This window comes from Macaca nemestrina, chromosome 2, assembly GCF_043159975.1.
Source record: "Macaca nemestrina isolate mMacNem1 chromosome 2, mMacNem.hap1, whole genome shotgun sequence".
Taxonomy (NCBI): Eukaryota; Metazoa; Chordata; class Mammalia; order Primates; family Cercopithecidae; genus Macaca; species Macaca nemestrina.
Window position 1 is genome coordinate 202,497,020 of NC_092126.1, and position 23,320 is coordinate 202,520,339.

At 36.3% G+C, this 23,320-nt stretch overlaps 1 protein-coding gene across 15 annotated transcripts in view; it reads right to left on the minus strand.

Moving 5' to 3' along the window:
- The window catches only part of LOC105485558 (roundabout guidance receptor 2), a 1,382,758-nt gene that overhangs the window by 692,034 nt on the left and 667,404 nt on the right, over positions 1-23,320 (minus strand). The window lies entirely within an intron of this gene.

The following is a 23,320-nucleotide window of genomic DNA, read 5'->3' on the forward strand; positions in this document are numbered from 1 at the left end:
GATCACAGGTGTGAGCCATCTCACCAGGTGCATTTCACATTTTAAATCGAGTTGTGTTGACAAAGAATTAATCGCTGAAATGTCACATCTATACAACTCAGAAAAATATAGCATGAACTGAATTTCATTAATACCAATTTAAAAAAGGACCTGTAGGTTACATAAAATTAATTTTATATTTGTACTGATTGCCTTGTGAGGACTGTGGAAACTTGAGTTACATACATCTTAAGCTTAGCAGGAGGGAATCATTTGTTTTGTTTTTTTTTACATGAGAAACCTGAGGCTCTGAAAGTGTAATAACCCAAGCCATGTAACTAGAATGTGGTGAAGCTGGATTCAAACTCAGGTCTGTGTGATCTATAGCTCATGTTCTTTCCACTGTGTGTTCACTTCCACTCAACCACTCTGAAACAAACTGGGAACAATTATAATATTGATCTTCTAGATTAATGTGGGGAGAAACACATGATCATGCTTTGTTAATTTGTAAGTTTATGGTTGACAGGCTTAGATAGTGATATCTTAGATCCATGAAAAGTAGTAGGTGTGACAAAAAGTTCTGTGAACCCTCTCTGAAAACAATGAAAAATTGTGATGTGCATAACATTTTACCTATTACATATTGGAATTTTTTTTTTTTTTTTTTTTTTTTTTACATTTTCCTTTGAGGTGCTAAGAAATCTAAGCGAGTATTTTTTTCCTCTGTGGCACATTAGCATAACAAATGTAAATGGTCTGAACCATCCATGGACATTCTGATTGAGCAGGGTCTGTCTTTCAACAAATCTATGGCAGGTTCTGATGGTTTGCATGGTTAAAAAACTACTTCCCTTCAAAAATTATCAAATTATCTGATTGAAAATGAGCCCCAACTTTGGCCCAAATTGAAATTGTACTGAATGTTCCGACACTTATTAACTGTGCTTATATAAAAGAGTTGACATGCAAAATACCACTGGATACACAAATGGCTATCTCAGAGAAACCACTATTTGTCTGTTAAGTGATTTACATTTTATCATGTAGGAGGAGTTTTGATTTTAGTAATATGGAGGTCTGAATAAGTCTATATTTAATACCGTATTCTTTGTTACCTTTCCTTGCTCCCACAATTATGCTATTATTTCATATTTTTACAGAGCAAATAATGTTACAGTGGTTTATTTGGGGGCATTAAATAGAATTATAAAGAAAATAAGTAAATTTCTTACGTTATGGAACTGTGTGACTATGCATAAACCAATGGAGTGTGTGTCACTTTTACACCTTAGAGGGCTTTTCACACATTCTAAATTCACAAGAACATTAAATAAGGTTGACTTCAGTTTGCTGTGAGGTTTCACCTCCAAGTATATATAAAAATGTCTTTTTTTTCTTTTCTTACTTACAATAATCTTGCCTTTTGGAACTAGAGACTTTAGAAATGAAACATAATGTGGACATTTTAATTACATTTTAAATTAAAGTAATTATTGAAGGTTAATTTACATGCTTTATATACAGATACAGATATATGCACATACATTTTCAAAGGGCCTGAGAGAAGGAAAAAAAATAACCAGTGCACTGTTGAAAGAGAAGATCATTAGAAAATAATCAACAAACCATAGCAATAAGAAATATAAAAAGATATTTTAATTATAGCACTTCTGACTTTCTTCTGAATATTGAGCTCTGGTCACTATGTGGTTGTCAATTCTTATCATGCCTATGTGGGGTTTATGTTTAAAAATAACTATAGCTAAATCTATGCAAATCTTATTTGGGGCTTTGTGTGAAGATTTTGCATCTTAATCTCTAAGGTTTCTTTTCCCTAAGAGTGTCAAATTGATGAGAAATGTCAAAAACAATTTTTGACTAATTTTCATGTTTAATTTTGTTTTTCTGAGATACTCAGAAAATATGTCAAATCTCAATTCTTCCTGACAGTTTTTGAAACCACACATAGAACACAAGCCATTAAGACATTATTTTCAAGAAAAATGTATAAAAATCAGTAAGATAAAAAAAAAGATGGATAAATTATGAGAAATGTGAAGTGAAATTTAGGCACCAGAGTATTTTGAATTCAATTTCTGGTTTACTTTTTCTGTCATATTTTGTCATCTGCGAAAGAGTGAATAATGACTTTATTCTTACAAGCTAACAACTCCCTTTAGTCAACTTCAAATAAACTCAAATGAAGAATTGAGTTTGAAGAAACAGAGGGACATATTTTCCTTAAGGTTCTTTATGATTTCCAACTTACTGCTTAGTTAAATCTAGGATATGAGTAACAAATGTATATACAAAAAAAGCGTAAGTTCATGTGACCGGCTGGGATGTACTCGTGTCATTAATCTGTAATGAGGGAGACTTAGCATGCTTGAAAACGTGTATTTGTAAATTCCCTGCAATAGAAAACCACCTTTGAGGAGTGTCTTTGAACACTTATTTGCTCTGATTCCTCTGCTACTCTCACAAATGGTGCCACTTCAGTACTCAATGAACCAGCCACTAAATTGGTCCTCTACACTGGGTCTGAGATCAATAACTAATTTTGAAAACTGATTAGTTTGCACCAAAGTAGTAGACAGTTCCGAATTTTGCCAGAGGATATAATCAGCCAGTAAATAGAGGTATTAGTGCACTAGTAATAGGTTGGTAATATGGCCCAAATCTACCATAAACTCTTTTCCACAAAGGACGATTTGAACCGTTATAAGCAACTTCACTTGTAAATTAAACTCTGTGTTTTTTTGATGCTGAAATAACGCTTAGTTTTATTATGCTACATAGCTGGTTCCTAAGAGTTGTTTGTAAATGAATTCTAATAAAGCAAGCAAGCTCAGCCTTGGGTGACCATTAAGGAGCCACAGATATTTTTATACATCTTGGCTGGCTGCGAATTCCAGATGTTTCCAACATGAAAAATGTTGCGTTCTAACAGTTAACGTTGTATTGCCCGCCATTCAGAAGATGTATCTTCCTATTAGCTGTGAATGTTGCTATGGAGATAACTGTAAAATCTGACTTAGGAGAAGTGGTGGGGAGAAATTTGTATTAAAGAAAGGGAGCATGTCAATTATGTCAATAATTGAAAAGGTAGCAAAAATGGAAACATCTTCTCCACAGCTATTTCTGGAAAACACATGTGAATACATGATGGACAAAAAGGATGTTTTGTTTTGTTTTGTTTTGCTTGCCTCTTGCATTGACTTTATATTTAAACTTCATCAAGTGACCATGTGGGCACAACCTGACCACTGTGTTAGAATGCTAACTGGATCTAAATGGAATACATAGCTTTAAAAAGCATTCTCAGTGCATAAGCCAGAGAGTGGCAATTGCCTCCTGGAAAGGTTGTGATAAAATGCAACTTCAGAAAGTTGTAGTAAAATATGCACATCTTAAAACTCTGAGACTGTTGGGACTTCACAAGCAAAGTAAGTGCACAAGCTAGTGACAGGAGACTAGTGCAAAAGCACTGCAGAGCGAGTTACTGCAGCAAAGCCACCTCATCGCAATGGGGATTTTAAATGTGTACCTTCAGTGCAATTTGATGCCTAAGCATGAGCTGAGGAGAGGAAGAGCAGACAGATAAAAATCACACGCTGTGTTCTGAACAGGGGCTGTTTTGTTTTGATTTCATTTTTTCCCCTCTGGAAATTTAGATTTGTTTAAATATGGGGAGGTAAATGCTTAGAAAACAGACTGTAATTCTCGGGCCACCTCTGAGCAGATGAGAAGGCTGAGAATGCTGAGCAGGCGAATAAGTGAAGTGACTCTCCAGACCTGAGCTTGCAAAGGTCGCAGCACTGAGACAAGGCAGCTCTGAGTCTGGAATATTTATTTCACTTTAGAAGTAGAGAAAGTAATAGTTATTCTTTTGTCTTTTCATATTTGAAAGAGCCACATTTCACCCATAATTAGACATTTGAAGGAAGGTTCACAGGAAGGAAGACAGAAAGTAGAAAGGGAGGAGAAATTAAAAGAGGAAGCAACTCTTTCATTTGGGTTTCAGTACCCCTCAGAGAACTTCCACGCAGAGTCCCCACGTCCATCTCGTCTGTGGTCACGAACACAGCATCCTCGGGCTCATTTCAAATTCATCTAAAGTTAAATTTTATCACTTTTTTTTTTTTTTTTTTTTTTTGAGATGGAGTCTTGTTCTGTCACCCAGGCTGGAGTGCAGTGGTGCAGTCTCAGCTCACTGCAACCTCCGCCTCCCGAGTTCAAGCAATTCTCCTGCCTCAGCCTCCTGAATAGCTGGGATTACAGGCACGTGCCACCACACCAGGCTAATTTTTGTATTTTTAGTAGAGACGGGATTTCACTATGTTGGTCAGGATGGTCTCCATCTCCTGACCTCATAATCTGCCCTCCTCGGCCTCCCAAAGTGCTGGGATTACAGGCTTGAGCCACCGCACCCGGCCTAATTGTATTACTTTTGTAACCAAAATAATTGATTCTATCACAGACGGTAGATATCTGCATACATTAGCTATTAATACTACTGAGTGTGAAGTCGTTGAGAAAACTATTAAGATAGTGTCAATCTGAATACTAAGGAAATATTCCAAGTCCTAGTAAAATGTGTACTCTACTGTTTAATTACCTTTAAAATTGGAAACATAATGTTCATAGAACTGTGGCAAAACAGGCAGTGACAGTCACAGAAAAAGAATATGTAACAGAATTAAATTGACTTTTCTTCGTTGAACAAGAGACTATTGGAAGCAAATAAGATATAATAAACAAATCAAAACCACAGTACAGATAAACGATTCAGCCATTTATCTAGTGGAAATAAATTATTATTTTAGTACTAGAAACAAATGAAAAGAACACAGCAACAGACAAATATTTTAATACTTCACAGTAATATCTACATTTTACAAGGAAACGGTGTATTTGAACTTAGGTATTAAACACAGACGTGCCTAAACGTAAGATTTGAAACAAAGGCCAAGAATCTATTTTTCACGGCACAATAATCTTTCAGAGCCTTGGTTTTCAAATCAGTGACATAGGAATTATATGCATGTTAGTTATTAGCTTAGTTTAGACAAGCACCTCATAACCTTCCTCAGTCTCCCAAACGAATCATAAGAATCTTCTGCTGTGCTTGCTAAAAATGCAAACGTGTTGGTGTTCCTCTAGGATGTTGATTCAGTGGTTCCGAGGCTGGGCCCTGGGATTTGTATTTTTAACAAATGTTCTATATGATATTTATGAGGCAAGTTTGGGAACCAGTGGCCTAGAGCATAGCAGGTGCACATCTGTCTTCATCTCTCTCTCACTGCCATGTCCTTCCTTCTAACTGTAATCCCACGGATTTGTAAGGTTCCTCAGGGAAAATACCAATATTTGTGCAACACTGATGCAACAGATTAACTTATTAACATATTTTAATGTAAAGGCAATTTAAATCTCAGTAGTAAAATAAATATCTAATGCATATTTAATGCCTACAATTACTTTTGATCTCAAGGAGTGTATTAATATCTGGAGGGAAGAAGCAGTTCACAAATAAAATTTCTGTGATTTTCATGATTATCACTGTTACTGAACATTTAAGTCTGGAGGGCATAAAGTGGAGACAATGTTGAGAAGGGAGTTTGTTGTTGTTGTTCAAGGATGTATCCAAAATTCTTGGTGGAAATGTATATCATTTGTAGGTTAAGGCCACATTCCACTGAGTAAGAAACATTTTAACATGTATTTAAGATGGAAGTTAGTTTCTTTCTTTCCTTTTCTTTTTGTTTTTTTTGTTTTGTTTTGTTTTGTTTTTTTGAGACGGAGTCTCACTGCAACCCTGCCTCTGTCTCCCGGGTTCAAGGGATTCTCCTGCTTCAGCCTCCTGAGCTGGGATTATAGGCACCTACAACCATGCCTGGCTAATTTTTGCGAAGTTAGTATATTTTCTAAATCTGTTTGTATTCTAATATTTCAGGCTGACTTAAAAAATTTCTTACTGCAGTTACATAAGGGCATCAGAAAATAATTGTCATATTTTAGTGTATCGAATATTCCTGAATGTTGGCCAGTAAGAATATAAAAAAATGTTTAATATCATTAATGATCAGGGAAAGGCAAATCAAAACCACAATGCGTAACACTTCACAGCTATTATGATGGCTATAGTAAAGAACACAGAAAATGACAGCTTTTGGCTAGGATGTGGAAACCCTGGAACCCCCGTGAGAATGTAAAATGGTTTAGTTCCTGTGGAGAACAATTTAGTGGTTCCCTTCCAAAAGGTCAACACAGAATTATTAGATGACCCAGTCATTCCACTCCTAGATAAACACCCAAAAGACCTGAAAAGAGGGACTCGAGCAGGTATTTGTACGCACATTTCTTGCAGCATTATTCACAGTAGCCAACAGGCAGAAACAACTCAAGCCAGGAGTGGATAAACCACATGGGGTGTTTGCCTAGAATCGAATATTATTCTGCCAAGTAAAGAGATGAAGTTCTGATGCATGCTATGATATGGATAAATCTTGAAAACATTATTCTAAGTGAAACAATCCAGACACAAAATGGCAACTATTGTATGATTCCACTTATATGAAATATCTAGAATAGTCAAATTCCTAAAGACAGAAGGTAGATTAGAGGTTAGCAGAGGGTTCAGCTGGTGGAGGAAGGGAGTCACTACCTAATGGGTGAAATTTCTGCCCATTATGAAATGTGGGGTGAAGGAAACATTTGGATACATTGGTGGTGCTTGAGCAACACTGTGAATGGAATTCATTCTATTGTGTTGTGCGCTTAAAAGGATTAAAAGGATGTTCTATATATAATTTTTATGTGTACATGGAAATTTTGATTATTTACTTTCTGACTTTGTTGCCAAGGCTAAGTTTGTAATGATTTTATTCATCATGATGATGTGATAGCACCACCTTCTTGGATTTTAAAGGTCATTTGCATACTTTTGTTCTTTTTTCATGACAATACAATCATTCTGAACACCATGGGAAACTTTATTTTTTTAGATGGCATTCTTTAGTTAGCTTATTCATATAATGTTGTTATAAGCAAGAGTAACATGCCTGTGTTTATTTTCATCATGCTTCTATGCTGAGACATCATTTTAAAGTTTCTCTTCAGGTTACGGTCAGAGAGTTTTTGAACTAATCGGTTCCCAAGTGTGCAAACATAGACAGACATAGTGTTAGAAGCAACGAGAGAAATATATGCCATTCAGGTGAGGCCGCTAGACTAGATCCTTGGACTGAAATAGAGTGAGAAAATATATTCAGAGAACTGCTTGCCTTGTAAGATTACATAAAATGATTAATAAAGTGTAGTTACATGTAAGTTATGGTTTATTAGGTGTTATTTCAATAACTCTATCCTAAAGTATTGGCAGAAGTTTTCAAAACAAACTAGTGGGTAAAGAAAACCTACTGGGACATCGAAATGTGCCCTTTTCTGTAGGGTACATTGCTAGGTACACTTCCCCATGCTTAGGCCTCTGGGTTTATGTTTTATATATCGAAAGAAAGAAACTTGATAAACATTTTCCAATTTAATTCTGCTGCCTAAATATTTACTCTGGTGAATAAATAAACGAATCATCTGGGACTTGTAAATGTCAAGTCACTGAATATTCTCTCATTTCGTTGTAAGTCACTCAGCACATGTAACTGCATAGATATTTGAGAATGAAAGACAGTCAAGGTTAAGGCTACAGCTATACGGCATTTTAAAATTCCCTCTAGCAAAATAACATTTGAGTAGAGACTTACTCTGGTGGAACAGAGGCTGCCAGCCTTCAAAAGTAAAACGGTGCCACATGCACCTGTGCGGGCACACACAGACACACACACACACATTTAAAAAGGAACATATGGTCTTTAAAGTGAACCTTTAGATTAAGTTGTGAGAGAAGGGCGTGTGTGTGCGCGTGCTTGCTTCTAAGGACTGTCTTTCTTCACAGCTAATGGTATTCCCTGCCAAACATAATACAAAGTGATGCTTGGTATATCTTGTACTTGCTTAACCAGAAATATAGACTGAAAGGATCATCCTGCTGCCAAAGATGATCTCCAAAGTAAAAGTCAACATTCTATCGGGGAATTCTAGCTTGGATTGGAAGTATGCTGAATTACATGAGTATCAGCAACACGTTGGGGTCCTCGAGTATACAGAATAGATTTGCAGATTTGTAGGTCTGATCTTTCAGGATAAAATTAAGTTTCGGTTCAATGCCCTCAAGTGCTGTTCCTCCCTAAAGACTCCTAAGTATACTTTGATAGTACTGGCATACTCTGCCCTTTTCCTGATATCACTAAACAGACTAAGCTCTTCATATGCATGTGTCACCTATTGTAATCGAATAGATTACATAAGGCTTTCCTAATTTCAAGTACCATGTCTTTTTTATTTTAAACTAAAATGCACACTTACCAGAAGTTTTCTTTGTGTGGGCGACCTTCAAGATGGGTAGTGTTCACTAGCAGCAGACACTGAGGTTAGCAAAGTCAACCTCACAAACTAGTAAGATGGCTTTTTTTCAAAGATGAGGAGATTCTAAATCAAAATCAACTTTCAAAAGACTGGACAACATTAGCATTTAATTTTCTATCTAGAAATTGTTAAAATATCAGCATTAGTACATTGTCACGATTTTTGTCAGAATGGTACAGGATGGAAAAGTTTTCTAAAGGCTTTGTGATGAAAACTGTCAAAATTCTCTGATGTTTGACTACATGAAAATGCCAGAATTACGAACTACCACTTGGCATAGGTTTATGTAATGTGTGTAAATTTTAGTCATTAAATACAAAAATTGACGTGTGTACAATTAAAATAGAATCTGAAAATTCAGTTCAATTAAAATTCTCCCTGCTGAACATGCTGGAGGGAGAAAAACAAACATAGTGTACAAATTGTATCATTATCTAGTATTAAAAATATAACTGCTGAATATTTCATACATAAATATATATATACACACAGATATACTAACTAGATGAAAATATGTGCAATATATGATAATTGCATGACTGTGCAAAAGTTTATTGCACACATTGTATATAAAAATAGCTTACAATGCAGGAGTTGCTTTGCCACACCCTAATTCAGAAATTATTTTTGTCCATTGGCAACCATCTAATATACCAGATGATTTAAAAAATACCAGCAGACACGGTCAGAACACAGGCTGTGTTTCCAGAGAATATATCTATTATGGGATGGGAGGCTGAAAGTCATCAGTCTCACATGCTACTGACTGACGCTGATTCAAAAGGACCCATTGCTTGCAAAATAAACCACAGGATAAAATTGACTAAAGGTATGTAGTCACGGACTGTGTGTGATAAAAAGTACATTTTACATCTTGAAACACAAAGCTGGGGAAGGGCTCTCCCTGAAAACTTGGTAAGATAATTGGAGACCTCGGGAGTTTCATAGTATCAATGGCTGTATATGTACTGTTGGGATGTTAGAAGCAAGAAAAGGCTCTGAAAATATAGCAGTTGGCTTTGTGAATGGTAAGAGGGGGGAGAATTTTTGGAGCATGCTATGTATCAGTCTAGGAGTAGCTCAAATCTCATGGCGAGGTAGAACATGTTTTTTAAGAGGATACCTTTCTTTATCAAGAAAAACATTGATTAAGGAAGAAAAAAGAATACAACACACGTATTACATGCTTGCTCTTCAAAGGGGGAAAGCAAGCATGAGAATATGAAAAATAAAAAACACTTTAAAAAGTTGAGAAAGAACCACATAAGACGTCCTTTTCACCTTCCGCCATCATTGTGAGGCCTCCCCAGCCACGGGGAACTGTGAGTCCCTGAAACCTCTTTTTCTTTATTAATTACCCAGTTTCAGGTATGTCTCATCGGCAGCATGAAAGTGGACTAATACAGTGTTCAACTGGCTGGATGAGGCTCAGCCACATTCTGGAGGCTAATTTGCCTTACTCGAAGTCTATTGATTTAAATGTTAATGTTAATGTTAATGTTTTTAGATGTGATTAACATTTAACATTTAAATGGAGCTAGAAGAAAATGAATATTCTGGAAAAACTCATTCCTAGGCCTTGCAGGATTCTGACAAATTTAAAACAAAATTGAGAAACACAGGAGAGAAACAAAAGGTAGTGTAAGAGCTACACACAACATAAAGGCAGTGGGAGAGCTACATGCGACGTAGAGGCAGTGTGAGAGCTACATACAACACAAAGCAGAGTTAGCCCTTCAAGACTTCAGATATTGGAATTATGTGACTTTTATTATAAACTAAGCACATTTATAATATTTAGGGGAATACAAGAAGAAAAAATTAAGTAGGGAAATATCGCCTCAAAACATAGAAAAGATATAGACATGAAACTTTAAATTATGGCCGGGCACGGTGGCTCATGCCCGTAATCCCAGAACTTTGGGAGGCTGAGCCGGGTGGATCACCTGAGGTCAGGAGTTCAAGACCAGCTTGGACAACACGGTGAAATCCCATCTCTACTAAAAATACTGTATATATATATTAGCTGGGTGTGGTGGCAGGCACCTGTAATCCCAACTACGTGGGAGGCTGACGCAGGAGAATCGCTTGAACCTGGGAGGCAGAAGTTGCAGGGAGCCAAGATCGTACCACTGCACTCCAGCCTGGGTGACAGGATGAGACGCCATCTCAAAACAAAACGAAACAAAACAAAATTTAAAATATAATTATAGCCTCAATGGAGGGTGGAACATCAGATTAACTACAACTAAAAAGAAAAGTCATAATTTAGAAGATTTAAAAGAATTACTCACCATGTAGCACAGAAAGATAATAAACTATATTAAAATATGAATGGTTAAAATAAAAGAAGGGAAAATGGTTCAGCATATATTTTATTATAATACTAGGAAAAATAGTGAAGAAGAAGGAAGATAGTGTTAGAAAAATTTAATTGATAAAAGTAATGACTTTGGATTCAGGAAACAAAATGAATGTCAAACAAGAAAACTAAAAACAAATTCATACCTAAAGACATCAAAGTCAAACTGCAGAGCATCATAATTGCAAGAGAGAAAAGATAGCTTTTCTGCCAAGAGTGAAAATTTTATTTTCTTTACTTTTCAACATGAATAATAAAGCTAGAAGTCTACTTAAAATTTTCTATGCCTAAATTATCATTCCAGGATGTGGGGTGAATAAAGGGGTTTTCAGATAACCTAAAGCTGAGAGAGTTAACCATCCTTAGACTCTCACTGAAAGAAATTCTAAAGAAAATACTTCAAAAACAAAGGAAAAGTATCCTATTCAGATTCTGAGATGCAGTAAGTAATGGTGAGCGCAGAAATGGAAAAACGTGGGAAAATAAAAGCCAATATTGAATATGAAACAAACAGTAATTTCTAATCTTGGGAGGTTAAACATATCAATAGAACAACAGCAGCAATAACAACAAAATAGTATCAGAACTTGAAGTAACAGTAATATGTTTAGATGAGAATGGTGATAGAACAAAAAAACTAGTCATATGTCTGATTGCAGGAATTTGAAATTGCTAACTAAGAAAAAATGCTTTGGAGGAAAAAATCTCTCTTAAATATTTGAAATGATGACATGTACTGAAACATTTATATTTTATTCTAAATTTCACTTGATGGTAAATCAAGGAACAATGAAGGACAGATTTTGCTGCAATGTAAAGGAAAACCTTTGTTCCAACAAGACTGTTCTAAACAAGAATGGGATTCTTTCAGAAAAAATAATATTCTGGTCTCTAGAGGTATCTTATTTAGTTTGAATGTGTTCTTACAGAAAGAATTAATGTACTAAATAGATGGGTTAAATACATTATATTTATTTTTCATAGATACTATTTCTGGGGCTATTATTCTCATGTAAACCTCATTTTTCCCAAATTTGTGGAAAAGAAGTTAAGTACATGAATGTACATGCAAAAGATATGGAAATATTTATCATATGTGATTTTGAGTGATAAGAATACATTTTCGAATTCCGTCTCAGGCCAAGGTGGAGTAACAGTGACTAGATATTCTCCCCCACCCGCAACAATTAAAACAGTAGACTAAATATACATAATGATTTTCAAGACATTGGACATCAGGGAAAGAAAGACAAAAGTTCCTGGGACATGGGAAAAAAATAAAACCAAATTAGCCCTTTGTTTGTTCCCAGTTTACAGCCTGGAGAGAATCTGCAGCTTACAAAACAGCGAGTGTAATTCGGGTGCAACGCATCAGTCTCCATAAATTGAGGAAATTGAGCCAGGAGTTTGGGGAGGTTAGTGAAAAACGTTCTCAGGAATGTATTCCAGGCTGGGTGCGGTGGCTCACGCCTGTAATCCCAACATTTTCGGAGGTCGAGGTGGGCAGATCACCTGAGGTTAGGAGTTCGAGACCAGCCTGGCCAACATGGGGAAACCTCATCCCTACTAAAAATACAAAAATTAGCTGGACACAGTGGTGGGCTCCTGTAATCCCAGCTACTCCAGAGGCCAGAGAATCGCTTGAACCCGGGAGGCAGAGGTTGTAGTGAGCCGAGGTGGCATCACTGCACTCCAGCCTGGGTGACAGAGCAAGACTCCATCTCAAAAAAACAAAACAAAACAACAACAAACAACAACAAAAAAACAGAGAAAGAATCTGGGAGCTCTGCAGAGGGTCTTTTTCAAGTAATCAACTGAGTGGTAATCAGTATACGTGTGTGAGAAAATCCCCACCACTGGACAAAGAACCACCTAAATGGATTAAAGGAAAAATACTCTTTGGAGATCAGACAAGACTGGGAATAGCTATTGATGTGGCCGGTCAGTGTGTAAAACCTCATAATTCAAGGCATCTTCTGAAGACCAGTCAGAAGAATTTTGTTTTACTCAGGCAAAAAGTTGCCGTACATTAAACAGTGTTCTAGTTCTGACGAACAAAGTTTAAAAGCAGGACCAAAAAGTATCAAGTTATTTCTAAGGAACCGTTTCTCAGAACACAGCTCAAGAATACTTAGAGGAATACAAAAATATCCTGCAGCTAATAAAGGAAAATTTGGCATTCAATAATCTATTACAAGGCATGCAACAAAAGCAGAAAAATACAGTCCATAATGAGTTCCAAAAAATCGACCAATCAAAAGCAACCCAGAAATAATACAGATAATAGACTTAGGATATGAAGATACTAAAGCAGTTATAATAACTATATTCAATATGTTCAAAAGCTAGAGGAAAGATAGAAGATGCTAAATATAGACATGACAGATATAAACAAGAAGATCAAATTGAACTTCTAGAGGAAAAACGTCTAATGTGTGAGATGGCAATAATGGCCAATAAGAAATTGCTGAAAAATGATTAGTGACCTTGAGGACATGGCAATTAAAATTTATTCAAAATGCAACACAGAAGGAAAGAGTATTAAATGACTAATTGTATCAGTGAGCGGTGGCACAACTTCAAACGGACTGATACACCCTGATACACCGGTCATTAAAGCTTCTCAAAAAAAGAGGTGTGTTTAGGGTGGGGAAGAAAGCATATGCAAAGAAAACTGGCTATAATTTTTCAAAATTTGATAAAAACTATAAATCCACTGAACGAAGAAACTCAATCACTCCAAGCATGTATTCATAGCCTAACAAATGCCCTAAATTTCAGTGGAATGTCCTAGGCTCCAACCCTGACTTCCTAAGAAGAATTAGAAAGCTGGCAAGTTGGATGTTTGTTTCTTTTTTTTCATGTTATAGTGAGAGCGACATCAATAATGAAATTAATAATTAACATTCATTAAATGCTTATTATGTGCAAAATACTTTGGTTTTCTTAAGACCTAGGACCCTAAACTGGCACTTCTGCCACTTCTGTCATCTCTTCTACCACAGTCTGCTGTTAGAAGTCATCACAGCACCTCTCAGATTCAAGTGGAGGGGCCTTAGGACCTGCTGGCAGGAAGGTTAAAGAGTATGTGGCCATCTTTAATCTGTCCATCTTACCTTACAATGCGCATATCAGTTGTTCCAATTTTGACAATTCTGATTTCAGGAATTTGCTCTACATAGTCAACCATTAGAAAATAATCTCTCCTTTTACATAAATATCTAAACTTTATGCATGGCCATTCAAAAACATTAAGACCATTAGCTGGTTTTGAAAGCAATATAGGGAAGAAAATAACAAAAACAACTATGTAACTAAATTTTATACTTTCCCTTTCCTTTTTCAGTGTCTTAAAACATAACATGTTTTCAATTGATGGCTACAATTTTCCAGGATTTAACTTGAAATTACAATATCTGTGGATTTATAAAACTGCAATTTAATTTTTTTTTTTTTGTAAAGCCAAGAAAATTGTTTTATATTTATTCTTGGGAGTGTGGAGGGAAAGGTTTTAGAACAGTTTATTTTTAAAATACCAAATATTTGTCTTTGTTGATTAAAACAAATACAATGTACTATTTAATTTTGTTTTAAGTGTAATCTTTTTTATTTGGACTTGAAAAAGTTGGGATAACTTGTGAGTATAGGACTGTAGTATGTATACATAGTATTTTAAAAAGTATTTTTTTTTCAGTGACTCATTGTAGGAGTTATTATTCACAATAATGCAATCAGAAGTTTAACATAAACAGACCTTTTAATTGGAAAAAGTATTTAACAGTTAAATTGTTGATGTATTGAAACTTTAAGACTAAGTGTTTAAACATAACTATTTTAACTTGCTATAAATTTACCAAAGTTTCTCTTTAATTAGTCCAAGCTACATTTTAAAGAGAAAAATTAACAACTTTGAATTAGATAAATAAGCCCAGCTTGAATCATTGTGTAATTTATTAGCCACATTACCATAGCTTCAGTTTCGTCCTTGTTTGTAAAGTAGAGGCTATACTTTCCTGTTCTCCAGGTTCCTTTGAAGATTAAATGACACAGTATACCTATCAGCAAACAATATTTGGCACACAGTAAGACAAAGTGTATTGTAATGGCGAAAGAAAGAAAAGTAACCTAAATATTGGTTAAACAATTTTAACTTTTCAAGGAACCAGTAGAAAAAAAAATGCTGATACAAACAGCAGCTTTTCTGTTTTTCCCTCTGGTGATAGTACCATACTTAACTGTGAATACATGTTTTGGTTAACAAAATTTGTTGTGCAAAATCCACTTATAAAATATAGTCACTATTTTCTAGTTTGGTAACTTCATTTACAAAGACGCTATCGTATTAAGTGATTCTTTCCAATATGTTTTACAGAAACATGTGTTTTTCTGCCTTCTTTAAAGATCTAATTCAAAACTTTCCTCTGGGAAGTTTAGGATCATTAAAGGCAGGTTGAAATACCAGAAGAACAATTACAGATGAATGACAACTTTAATAATAAACAAGAAGAGTTTTGTTTCTTTTTAATTTTTCTAGCCAGGTCTGCGAACACAGCTACTAACAGATAGCAAGGAGTGGTATGTAACAACTCAAGATAAAAGGGGTCAGAGGCTCATGGAAGGGAATTCCCCAGCACAAATGCCAGTCCTCTGAGGTAGCTCTTTCAACAAGCAATGATACTGATTTCCTAGAAAGGACCAACTCAAAGTCAACCCACTGAAGAAATGCAAAAATTAATTTGAGAACTTATTTTGTGATGAACATATTAAAAGATTTCCTACCTCTCCATACTTAGCTGAAGTACTCAGATGACATTAGGTGAATACTGAAGGAGAAACATTGTTCTAAAGTCTATTTCTCTACACAATATTTTTGATAAGTTAAAAATAATAATGATAAAGGCATTAATCTTACAAGTCTAAATGAACAGGAGTATGACCTCTAGCCACAGTTTGGTGCTCAACATAAGTTAATAAAGTATAACATAGCATCCAATATATTGTTGTTTTTTTCAGTTAGGAGATGGAAAATGAGAGTAATAGAAAGTGAGACTTGAAAGAGATCTGAGTCCACCCAGACCAATGCCATATTTCACAGTCAAGGAAACTGAAATGGAGAAATAAGGGAAGTGTTCAATGTCAAAGAGGCAATAGTAGTTGGAATCAGAATTAAAGTTAGACTTCTGGTCTTCCTGAGGCCAGCACTTCTCTAAGCTACAGTGAGGGGTTTCTGTTCTGCCTTTTCTCTAGAGTCAAGGATATAAGTGTGTGTAGCCAACCTAAGACTGTGGAAAAGCATCCCCAGGCATACATGAGCTTCTGCTTTTCCACGAGAGCTGTCATCAGCATGTTGATAAGTGAGGCCAACACGTCAAACATCAGTGGTGCTTCCCATGCAAAAAATTTTAAGCAAGCTCAGCAGACAAGCTTTACTTACACAACACAATGTATTTTGAGAGAAAACCAGGTTTATGGAAATATGGAGTCAGAACAATACAGGAGGCTGGTTGTCAGATTTGCATGTTCTACTTAGTCCAGGATGTTTCACTTGTAAAAGTGAGGTGTGCTTTGCAAATGAAAACCAGGCCTTCCACTGGGGTGATAAAAATGTCAAACTTGGAGCTGCTGGATTGAAAGACGAAAAGGAAAACAAATCAATGAGTTTCAACAGGACGAAGTTTAAAGTGCAAACTACTGAACAGTTTAAATCTCCCATTTCTAAATAACTATAAATTTTCTATATAATAATCTAAATAATTCTTCACATGTGTGAATTTCATATCACAACACTTGCTGTAACTTTTGGAAATAAAACAGGTAGCAGGATCTTTCTGGAAGACTTTAACGTTTATTATAGGTAAGTCACACTGTTTCTTTTATATAATTTTAAGTATCATTCATTTAATACTTATTTACTAATCACTTGTGGTTTATAGGCTAAAATAATAAAACTTTCTTAATCAGATACAATCTTATTACTTAACAACATGTATTTTTAAGTTTCTCTGGTCAGTCAAAATAAATTTACTAGAAAATTATTATGCATCAGTCCTTAGATTATGTTCCAGTAACTACAGCGGTGACTAAGGTCTGGTCCTCTAGCAACATTCTTCTAAAAACTGCAGACAAGTGAGGGTCGGAGACACAATCATCCCAAAGAGATAAGTGTTTTGAAGGGGAAAGTTACGGGTATAAGGCATTACCGTATCGATTATACAGACTATAACACAATTCAAAAGTTAGCTGCGTAAGAGATGGAGCCTATGGAGATTGGTACATAATAACTGTAAGTCATGCATCCACATGCATGATGACTCGGTTTTAAAATAATCTGGCAGAACGAAGACTTCAAAAGAGCCCAGTGTAGCTGAAGCCTTGAGAGTTGGGGAGAAAGTTGCAAAATATTGTTCTAGGGAGGCAGGCAGGGGTCTGAGGGTGAAGGGCCATGTGAGTCTAGGTGAAGAATTTGTATTATAGTGGTGTACACTCTAAACATTTAATATATAATAATAACAAAACATTTGAAATGATTTAAAATGCAGGGATGAACGAACAAATTTATATTTAAAATTCCCCCTGTATTGGTTGTGAAAATACAATAGTAAAAGTGGACAAGCGCAGAAGCAAGGAGGCCAAGTAAACAGCTACAGGAGTAATTCCAGTGAAAGAGAAGGTCGTCTTGAAATCAGGAGATGACAGAATCGGTCAAGAAAAATGCAGTCATTTGAAACATAATTTGGAGGGTGAATTGACAGGATTTAGTGATGGTGGTGAGGGGTGTTTTGAAGATAACTCCTAAGCTTTAGACTTTGGGGGAAAGAATGGGTGTAGTTATCGTTTGCTGAGAAGTAACAGACTAAAGGTTAAAGATGGAAAATATTTGGCAGGAGTATCAAGATTTCAATTTAAATACCTTACATTGGAGGTGCCTTTGAAAAATTCAAATGCTAAAGTCAAGCAAGCAGTTGGATATACAGACTTGAAACTCAGAAAAGGTTTAGGTGAACACGAAAACTTGGGTATCATCAGCCCGCAGATGAATTTCGTTTTAAATTTATTATCGGCACATAATAATTGTACATACTTATGGGATACAATAGGATGTTTTGATGAATATATACATTGTGCAATAAAGCCATTGGAAAGGAGAGTGTACTAAAGGAAGTCGAACTGAGTTAGTGAGATCAGTTATTTTGCAGGAATGTTACTGAGGGTATTCAATCTTCTTTCAAATCAGAGATGATGGAACTCTGCCAATGGATGCCTATTGTAGTAATCTGGGGATGAATTAGAGTCAGTGTGAAAGACAAGGAAAGGGTATTTTTAAATGAATACAATTTTAAAAAGCACTTTTGGTAAAACATCCAGTAATTTCAATGAAACAGGCAGATAAATGGATTTTTTGTTTTATCGAGAACAAAAGTAGCTATTGGCCAATTCATTGTTGGCCCTAGTGTAAAAATATTTGAGAATAACAATGAGATCTGCATGATAAAATCCATTCAGTCCTACATTGTGCTAAATCAAAAACACTTAAAAGTCTATAGTTCGAACATTTGGCAGCTTAAAAATATCCTGTTGCTTTGTCCCTCCTCTGCCACCTTTCTTCCTCCAAATTAAATACTGAGACAGAAACCAATCCAGAAATTTACACAAGTTCAAAAGACAGTTCTGGTAACAGATTCAGGGGACTGTGGAACTAGCTGTGGTTCAACTTGTTACACATAAAGGTAAGAGAATGGGGATGTATTTATTTATTTCTTTGTTTATTTACTTGTTTATTTTTTTAGATGGAGTCTCGCCCCATGGTGAGTGCAGTAGCACGATCTCAGCTCACTGCAACCTCCGTCTCCCTGGTTCAAGCAGTTCTCTTGCCTCAGCTTCCCAAGAAGCTGAGATTACAGGCATGCATCACCACGCCTGGCTAATTTTTTGTACATTTCTTAGTAGATACGAGGTTTCACCATGTTGGCCAGGCTGGTTTCAAACTCCTGGCCTCAGGTGATCTGCCCGCCTCAGCCTCCCAAAGTGCTGGGATTACAAGTGTGAGCCACTGCGCCCGGCTCCGAAGAGGGAATTTAAACCTCTGCTTTTTGTTCACAGGCCTTTACATTTTGGAGGGAAAAAGAAAATTTCACAAGAAGGAAGTCTTATACCTCATCACTGGTATTAATTCTTCATTTGTCAGAATGTTTCACTCATCAGAAGTTTTACCAATGTTAAAAATCAGAATTTTGATAATTCATTCTACCAAATCACGGAATAAACCTGCCTGCTTTCACATATGTTACCATGAAGATTTATCAAGAAATAGCTAAATAACCTCAAGAAAAGTCAGTGGAAAAGTAAACATATTTTGAAACCTTATTAATGCGAAGTATGGAGCAATTCCTTTCTCTTCTTCATTTTTATTATAACATATCTAACGCAGAGTGACGCGGCTGTAAATCATTATAGCAATTCTATAACAGATATTATCTTTCTATTTTCTGCCTTACCCACCTCTCTGTTGGCTGAATCTGTTCTGTACGTTGCTTTCTATTCAGAGAGACCAGAAAAACAGGGTGGGGCAACCTTTTTTTTTTTTTTTTTTTTTTTTAGACTGAGTTTCCCTCATGTTGCCCAGGCTGGAGTGCAATGGCGTGATCTCGGCTAACTGCAACCTCCACCTCCGGGGTTCAAGCGATTCTCCTGCCTCAGCCTCCTGAGTAGCTGGGATTACAGGCACACACCACCATGCCTGGCCAATTTTTTGTATTGTTTTTAGTAGAGATGGGGTTTCACCATGTTAGTCAGACTGGTCTCAAACTCCTGACCTCAGGTGATCCACCCGCCTCGGCCTCTCAAAGTGCCGGGATTACAGGCTCACATGAGCCACCACGTCTGGCTGGGGCTGCTTTTTTGTGCAGAGATGACCATTAATTGAGCAACATAGATCCAACCTTTCTGAACAAGAGCCAGAGGAGGAGCTGGCTAGCCACCTGTGGTACATGTGGTCTCACTCATATGAGCTGGCCTTCTACCAATTTCTAGAATTGGAAAAGCTCAGAGAGAGAGAGAGAGAGAGAGAGAGAGCAGATCACCAGAGAGAAGCGGAATGTAGGTTGGTGGTTTTTGTAGGGCTCTACTCTAAAGTAACAAGTAGAGGAATCAGATAAAGAGGGAAGGAGGCCAATATAGGAGTAGAGACATACAGATATGAGGGACAATACTCAGCCTTTTGGTGGTGGGGGGGACAGAATCTTGCTCTGTCTCCAGGCTGGAGTGCCGTGGCACAGTCTCGGCTCACTGCAACCTCTGCCTCCCGGGTTCAAGCGATTCTCCTGCCTCAGCCTCCCGAGTAGCTGGGACTGCAGGTGGCACCACCTCACCCAGCTACATTTTGTAATTTTAGTAGAGACAGGTTTCACCACGGCGGCTTGATCTCTTGACCTCATGATCCGCCCACCTCGGCCTCCCAAAGAATGCAGCCTTATAGAAAGAAATGTTTTATTGATCACTGCCAGGTGCTTGTTCTGTGAGGTCCATCCATAATTCCCACCTATGAGTTCCACGATATTTCCTGTATTCTTACACTAACTGCACCTAGTACCATGCTGATATTTTACTTGAATCCTAGTTTGGATTTGTTAATATTCCAAACAGAACAAGATACGGTTCTAAGTGAATATTTCCCAATATGTATGGGTAGGTAATGTATGGGTAGGTAAGGGTACGGTAACACTGTATGTATAATGATGGCCATCCAGTTTTATGCATAACTTTGAAGAACTGAATTCAGTATAAATAAATACTATCACATTCACAAAGTTGAATATTCCAAATTTATTGCACGGATATGCATTGATTGAAACAAAGTCTAAAAATGCTGGGGTTAAAATGTACAGTTTTATATTCAGTTTGATGTAAATTAGTGCAAATAGCCAAAAATCACAATTATTTTTGCACTGACCCAATGTCACACATGCAAAGGTAGTTTTGTTTGGTAGATGTGATTATAGATTACTATTTTATTTTATTGACTTTTCTTTATTTTAAAATGCATGCCTTGTTTTTCTAATCAGAGTAATAAACTACATAAGAAAAAGAATATACTTAAGTGAAAACAAATAACAAAACACAAAATTATAATAGACTCCAATTGTACCCGTGATAAAAATACATGGGTAAATAACTAGAAGGATATATCTTGATATTATTCCAGTAAATTTTTATGGCATCAGATTAAAAAAAAAAAACCCTGAAGTTATTTTCTCTATTTTGTAAAGCTTTTCTCATAACATTTAAAAGGTAGCATAGTGTGCCACAGATCTGGCACATGTAAGGTAGACATTTGAATCAGATATTTATCATTATATAATGGTAAAATTACCTAGCCCTTCTATGGACAGTCATATATTTTAGATGCCACTAAGTTTTACTTCGTTACAAAGATCAAATGTGACAAAAGTAGCTCATCTCTAGCCACCTTTACTTTTGGTGTTTACTAAGTACAAGCAAGAAAATGGAGACTGAATTGATGTGAGCAGGTGGAGGATAAGGAGGGGCAGGTCTGTAACGAGTACCAGTTTGTAGAGTCAATGAACACTACGTCAAATGTGCTAGTTAATTTAGATGCTAGTCTTCACTTTAATACTCTGTGGCATCTTAAGTAATTTTCTTGGATTGTTTCCCACCACCAGTTCAGAAACAAATGTCTTCATAAGAGTGTATATATTTAACTAGGTGTTTCAATTTAAAAAAAAGGAACTAAGGTTAAAGGCAGAATGTAATGAAGTAAAATTGAGTTAAAGACTCTAAATGCAATTACTCTGTAGTCTAAAAATATCCACTGCCGTTGTGAATAAAATGAATTCTTACAACCATTTTCTCAACCAATGTTATAAGAATGATCCAAATTACATAACTGGAAACATTTATATATAATAGACATGTGTATTTATAAAGAAAACCTACTAATGTTAACATGGTTGGTGGTAATTGTAATGTGTTGGCTCCCACAAAGAATTAATTTATCACTCCTTTCTTTTAATACCTCATAAATCCCACAGGTCACACCTTCCCTGACTTGGAGGAGCAACACTGTCCACTGTTACATTTTCATTTCCTGTCTTGAAGTTGCTACATACAAAATCCTTACACATTTAAAATTATTTTCAGTTTCACTTGGAATTAACATCTTTCAAAGTTTGCATGTAATTGGAGGCATTCTGGATATTTTATATATAATAAATAAACCATGATTAGAGGAGACATATGAAAAATTACCTTTTTGGATATAGATCTTCACATTATTGGAAAGCTACTACATATCTATCTATGAATCCCAAGCTTTGATCTCTGTCCTGGCAAATACGTCTATTTTTTTAAATGAAGACATAAAGCTACTTAACGTTTTTTATGTCTATAGTTTCTACTTTTTTCTTTCTTTCCATATGAACATAATATGTATCTTAATAGTATACGATAAGAAGGACACAAAATCACTTTTGTGGTATTCTTGCTAATAATACGTTACCTCAGTGTCTTCATGAGAAAATTTCAGACCGATTCAGATTGAGAAATACTCAACAAAATGATTGGCCAACACCATTTATGTTGGTGTCCCCTCCCCACCTAAATTCTTGTGTTGAAGCCTAATCCCCAGTGGGATGGTATTTGGAAGTAGGACCTTTGTGCGGTGACAGGTCTTGAGAGCAGAGAGCCTTCATGAATGGGATCAGTGCTCACATGAAAAAAGGCACGAGGGAGCTCCATCTCCCTTTTCTACCAGGTGAAGACACAGCCAAAATATGGCCACCTGCGATCCCTGAAGTGGGGTCAGTGCCCTTATAAAAGGCCTCAGAGAGCTGTTTTACACTTTCACTACGTCAGCACACAGCCAGAAGGCACCGTCTAAGAATCCGAAAGTGGTAGTCACCAGACACCCAATCTGCTGGCACATTGGTCTTGGACTTCTCAGCCTCTAGAACTGTAAGAAATAAATGTTTGTTGTTTACATACACAACTACCCAGTCTATTGTATTCTGTGATAGTAGCCTGAATGAACAAACACCATCAGTTCTCCAAAAGCAACTAGGTCCTGAAAGACAAAGAAAGACTGAGGAACTGTCCTAGATTAGAAGACGTGAGATCTAAATGCAATAGACACTGGATGGATTCTGGACTAGAAAGCATGTATTAGCAGGACAATTGACAAAACTTAAATTAGGTCTGTAGGTTTGTTAACAGTATTGTGACATTGTAATCGTAAGTAATTAGGTAAACGTTAAGGGAGAGTGGGCAAAGGGCAATATGAAAGCTGTGGGTACTATTTTCTTTTGGAAAAAATTTTGTAAGTCTAGGCTAGGTGTGGTGGCTCATGTCATTAATCCCAGCAATTAGGGAGGCAGAGGTGGGTGGATAGCTTGTGTCCAGGAGTTTGAGACCAGCCTGGGCAACATGGAGAAACACCGTCTCTACTAAAATTACAAAACATTAACCGGGTATGGTGGC